Source organism: Haemaphysalis longicornis, unplaced genomic scaffold, assembly GCF_048455015.1.
Source record: "Haemaphysalis longicornis isolate Haplotype H1 unplaced genomic scaffold, Haemaphysalis longicornis Haplotype H1 scaffold_4, whole genome shotgun sequence".
NCBI classification, from domain to species: Eukaryota; Metazoa; Arthropoda; class Arachnida; order Ixodida; family Ixodidae; genus Haemaphysalis; species Haemaphysalis longicornis.
This window is the reverse complement of record NW_027526361.1, coordinates 22,339,042-22,345,041: the sequence shown is the minus strand read 5'-3', so window position 1 is coordinate 22,345,041 and position 6,000 is coordinate 22,339,042.

Genomic DNA, 6,000 nt, shown 5'->3' with positions numbered 1-6,000 from the left:
GTGAGTGAGTGAGTGAGTGAGTGAGTGAGTGAGTGAGTGAGTGAGTGAGTGAGTGAGTGAGTGAGTGAGTGAGTGAGTGAGTGAGTGAGTGAGTGAGTGAGTGAGTGAGTGAGTGAGTGAGTGAGTGAGTGAGTGAGTGAGTGAGTGAGTGAGTGAGTGAGTGAGTGAGTGAGTGAGTGAGTGAGTGAGTGAGTGAGTGAGTGAGTGAGTGAGTGAGTGAGTGAGTGAGTGAGTGAGTGAGTGAGTGAGTGAGTGAGTGAGTGAGTGAGTGAGTGAGTGAGTGAGTGAGTGAGTGAGTGAGTGAGTGAGTGAGTGAGTGAGTGAGTGAGTGAGTGAGTGAGTGAGTGAGTGAGTGAGTGAGTGAGTGAGTGAGTGAGTGAGTGAGTGAGTGAGTGAGTGAGTGAGTGAGTGAGTGAGTGAGTGAGTGAGTGAGTGAGTGAGTGAGTGAGTGAGTGAGTGAGTGAGTGAGTGAGTGAGTGAGTGAGTGAGTGAGTGAGTGAGTGAGTGAGTGAGTGAGTGAGTGAGTGAGTGAGTGAGTGAGTGAGTGAGTGAGTGAGTGAGTGAGTGAGTGAGTGAGTGAGTGAGTGAGTGAGTGAGTGAGTGAGTGAGTGAGTGTTGGTGTTGGTGAGGACAACTCTTGCCAGATATTTCTGCTCCCGAGCAGCACCTTTTAGAACCACTCGCGGCAACTCAATAAGGACAACAAAAGTTTGTGTCCCCCAGAAACTGGATGACTGGGCGCATGCAGCGTGCGTTCAGGAATACAGTCAAACCTCGATATATCGAACACGGGTATATCGAATTATTGTCTTTATCGAACACTTTCTATACCACGCGGAAAATCACATGCATTTTTAATTTTTTATTTCGAACTGGGACGGACATGAAATGGGTATGTCGAACTCCGCCACCCCAGACTGCCCAGACCGCTCGCGCTCTGTTGACAGGCGGCAAGCTATCCCGCAGTACCCTCGAGGATAGCGGTGGCGCCATGGGCGTTTCCGACTGCTGCGCATCGGTTGCACCGAAGCAGAATTGGACGGTGCAAAAGAAGAATGTGAGCTTGAAAAAACCTGGGACCAGCTGGAGCGCTTTGTTGGTGCGGAGCCACGAAGCATGTGCATTGATGACTTTGTTGGCGGTGACGACAGCACCGGAATGACGGCGGAGCTGACGGATGTGGAGATCCTGGCGGGGGTTACTACTGAGCGCACAAACGAAGACGCTGCCGAGGTTGTACCCGCAAGTGCTGATAGTGCCCCGCTCCCGACTTCGACCGAGGCTTCAGCGGTTTTGGCCCTACCGCACCGCTACTGCAGCGCTATAGAAGGCACCGGCCTGTCGCTTGTGGAACGTTTGGACTACGTTAAGGAAGTCGTGTATAACACGCCAGGCTACCTTGCTGCAGTACTTTAAGCCAAAAGAATAAATACTTTGAAGCACCAAGTGAGTATTTACTGCACAGTTCGTTAATTTATTGATTTGTACCAGTTTATGACGCGTTTTTTACGTGATTTTATATATCGAATTCTGGTAATATCGAACTATTTCGCGGGCACCGCGCTTTTACATATATCGAGGTTTCACTGTATGCCGTCCTCCAAGTGGCTTGTGGAGTAACTTTGCTTGGAAGTTATTCTAACACAGCTGACAGCCCCGTCGTATGATTTTGATAGTTTATGATTAAATTCTGGACGTCACCCTGAGCCCCGCACCTTGGAAACAGTGGTGAAGAGACAAGGTTCCTTTTGTATAGCCAGTCCGCTGTTCTTGACGAATTCACCTTTATGACAACTGCAATGATGCATCTGCAAATTTTATTCATTTGTTCGGTAACGTCTACGCAACAGGAACCCAGAATGATCGACAACGGCCTGTTTTAAAAATCGCCGTTGGTATGGTAAGACTATAAACCAGCGAGTGCATGAAAGTGCTTCTCGAATTAATTTATCACCAGGTTCGTTCTTGAGCGCACCTATGTGTGCAGGGAGCCATAAAAATTGGCCGCGTATCTGCTCCTTTCGTTGCAAATGTCGTCAAAAGACGATAGTCTTTATCGACTTTTGCCAAGTAAATGCCTCCCTTCGCTTTCCCGCTCACCTCTCATGTTGTTCCTCTTGCGTCGCGCTCCTCCCAGGGTAAAGACGCCAAAGGTTTGCTTAAATCATTTTAAATTTCCCGCTTTCCACTGCTGCAAACCGGTTGTCTCGATGCCAACGCTGCCGTACGGCGAAGACGCGTGCGAATCGAGGCGCCCTACTTCAACCTTTATAGAACCGCGTTTCCCTAGTCCACGTGCGTTCTAAGCGGAACGTGGAACCTATCTGGTGGAACCTTTCGTAACTCTTGCCACTTGATTTCCTCAAATGCCGCCAGAAGCTATATGGCGCGGGTGACAGCAGGCGACGGCGGAGTGATGTTTTTTTCTTCAGTTGATGAAGTATTTAATCTCGCCAAAATCAAACATGTACGATTTTTTTATAAAGGAACGCTGCAAATATCACTTCTATATTAATTTGTTGTCTTATATATACGTAATTTCTTGTTGCTCTTCAACAATATTGACAAGTATGAACATTACACCGGACTTACACGGGCACATTTAGCTGTAACTATATAAGACTATTGCGCAGGCATTGTTTTACTTTGGCCGGGTGGCTGAATCGAGTCACAGACAGACAGACGTAGAGACAGACAGACATACAGACAGACCAAAATTTCTGGGTTTAAGTAGCCCAAGAAAGACTATCGTCTTTAAAATACATTATTTTCACATATCCCTGCAGTTTTTTCTTGTCGTTCATGCCCAAACAACACTTAGTTGCCGAAGCATGGGCCCACAAGACCGCGCGCGAATGAAAGCGTGCTTCTTCAACGCATCACGTTACAGAGCCCCCTTACTCAGCCACCTTTGATCTGCAACTTGTCAAGCATGCCTCTATCCCGGGGGAAAGATGCCGTATCCCGAAAAACTGGCCTTGGGCAGCCCTATGTGCTTTTTCACCCAATAGCTCGAGCCAGAAAGCGTCGTAATTGGTCTTACAGGAGCTCGTACGAAGAATTACGCAATTACAGGAGCCCTTACGCAGAGCCCTTACTAAAAGTTAAAATGAGGACGTTTTATAAGCAAAGTCACACCAAGGCATGCTCTCTATCCAGCACGTACCGACTTGAGCATTCACGCAGGACCAAGCACATCAATTGAAATAAATAAAGCGTTTTCTCTACTTTCCGCAAACTACGCCGTGCTTCGAATAACAGGGATGCTGGGATACGTAAGATGTCATTTCTTATTTAGCAGTGGCATGGCAACCGCGAACAAAGCCACCTAATAACGATTCCCTATTTTCCACTCAGTAGGTTGCAGACATTCTGAATTGCGTCATTTAGCAATCGCAGCAGGCAAATCACCCTGAAAAAAATAAAGTGGCTGCTATCCGCGAGAGACCTAGCTTTGAGACATAAACGGGAAAGAGAGAAAATAACATAGACGGAAACGTCATGAGAGCGTCGTTGGGGGGGAGGGGGGGGGGCGAGGTGGGGCGCATAAGATGATGTCGGGCTGAAAAAAACAATGGGCGTGCGAGTGAGGGGGCGGGGACGGGAGCGTTCAGCACCACGCAAGCGAATAGGCAGCCGGCAAGGACGCAAGGCTGCTTCTCTGTAGGAGCTTTCAGCGCGCGTAGTTGCTTCTCATCATGCGGGTCCCCCCCGCACAGACTGGGCGCTCGACGGGCACTCGTAACGCATGACATGAAAGGGTTGAGTTCGCTACTGAAATTGGAATGGCAAGAGCGCAATGTGCTCCTTGTAATGTTTGCTGGGCGGCACTGCAATATATGTAATGTGATAAGGGAAGGGGAGTAACAGCCGCTTTGGTTTCTTGTTTCTAGAGTTTTCCGCCCATTTCGCACTGGGTGTTTTTTTTTTTTTTTCGTCTCGGTGGCAGAGAATTTGTTTTGTTTTTATGGCCGTTGGAGATTGCCAGCAAGCCTTATTGCTGTAAAAAAAGGGACATTATTCGGTCGTAATTTCATTATTTTCATGCTCCGAACAAACGCGCCGCATGGCAGACATTGCTTTCTGCATTTCCCGCTTTCTTGTTCGCTGTGGCGCCTTTTCTTCCCCCTCTCCCCCCCAAACTCCTCTTTCAGGACAAGGAGGGCCTACGTGGCCGCTTTGAAGCGCATTTAGCGCCGCCTGTGGTTGCGGAAGCGGAGAAAGGAACGGGAAGGGCAGTGCTCGGTTGGGCGAGCTGGGCGTCCGTGGTTCATAAAGTCGCGCAGTAAAACAAGACCCCTCACCGCCCCTTGCCCCCGCTTCCTTCACACACAAAAATGCAGCAAGGACGACAAAGGCTTATTCCAAACGGGATCCATGAGGGCCACGGCGAAGAAAATGGGGGCGAATGTAGGGGCTGTAAAAACGGCGGGGACTTTTAGGGGATTGCGGGTATACGGGAAGGTATATGGGTGGGGGTGGCAGTGAAACAAGGGATGGGGAAGGGGAATGTTTTAGAAACCTTCTTCGCGTGTAAAGCGTGTTGCTTTGCTGTTCGCAGCTCAAGAAGAACATAACTAAAGGGAACGCATCAACAAGAAGTGGGCTAAAAACGAAACACGCTGAGAGACAATAGCTTGCGTGGTATGTGTATTGGCGAGAAGATGCAGCGCAGACGCCTGTTCGGCATTAGGGAAACGGCGCAGAAAAGAAAGGTGGTCGAACGCGTGAACGGGAGCTGCTACATGCGCCTGATATAAAGTGTAAAAGGTAACTTTGTAACTTCGAACAGAACAGGTCGCGAAATGCTAGGCATGTCGGCCCAATAAGAGGCAGTATTGTGGTATTTTTTATGCGTTGAAACTAAGCTGTAACTAGTGTCACTAGTTAAGGTATCTGAGTAACGCCGCTGAGGCACGCAAGCCAGCAACGGACCCCATTTCGGTGTTTGTCAAGGCTGTGGGATTGCCGCATCTAATTCTCTCAGCTAGTTCTCTCAGAGTTGGTCGGATTAAACGCATAAGCAACAAAATGGCCGCTCCCATTGGCCGTCGCAGTGTAAGCAAATGTCACGTGATTCGAACTGAGCAATTATCATGGCGGTGGCACGGAACAAGAGGAAAAAAGAGGGCCGATACTCTGTAACCTTATCTAGTGACTTTAGCTGTAACCATGAATCGAGTGAAAAAAAGAAATTAAGTTGGTGAGGAACCACCTTCTTTTAATAAAGATGATGTATATTTCAGATATGAATAAGGGAGTTCTGCCGATTTCGAGCAGTGATTTCCCATACTTAGGACGAAAATTCCCATTTCTAGGATCAGAAATTTCCTTTTCTAGCATTTTTCTCAAGCATTCTCTGCAAAGTTTCCTCCATTTTCATTTCGCAGCTGATAGGTCTTTACGGAAATTCCTGATCAGTTTTAAGAGTCACCCAGCGCCCCCTAAGTCTACTTTACATAGCCTTCCGGACACAGACACCGTTCAGATAATCAGAGTTCTAGCACGAACTAAATTTCACTCCATCTGCCTCTCAGCAGTAGTTCACTACGCATTTCACGTTTTGCAACAAATAGCATGCTTACTTTGCATGCTAAAGCTTTAAGTTGCCCGTATGTAAAATAACAAGACATTTTGCGTGATTCAGGTAATTTTAGCTTAGCACCGGGACTTGTGGCGCCATCTCTTGTCGACAGCACGCAGACTAACGCGCACCCGAAATACTTTTTTGTATATTACACAGGAATACGTGCGAACAGGCTTCAACCCTTCATTCACCTCCGCATGACGCTTTCGTAAGTTTTTATCAAGCAGTATTCTTTCCTTTTTGCTCCGTCCTCTTTTATAAACTGAATTGGAAGCGGTCCCGGATGCTCGGGACTTGCAGGAATATGACTGCAGATATTTGAACATAAATCTCACGAAGTATTACGGGAGCAAACGAAAACAACGTAAAAACAATTCGAGGTACGGTTTACGCGCATTATTTTTGCTTGTTAT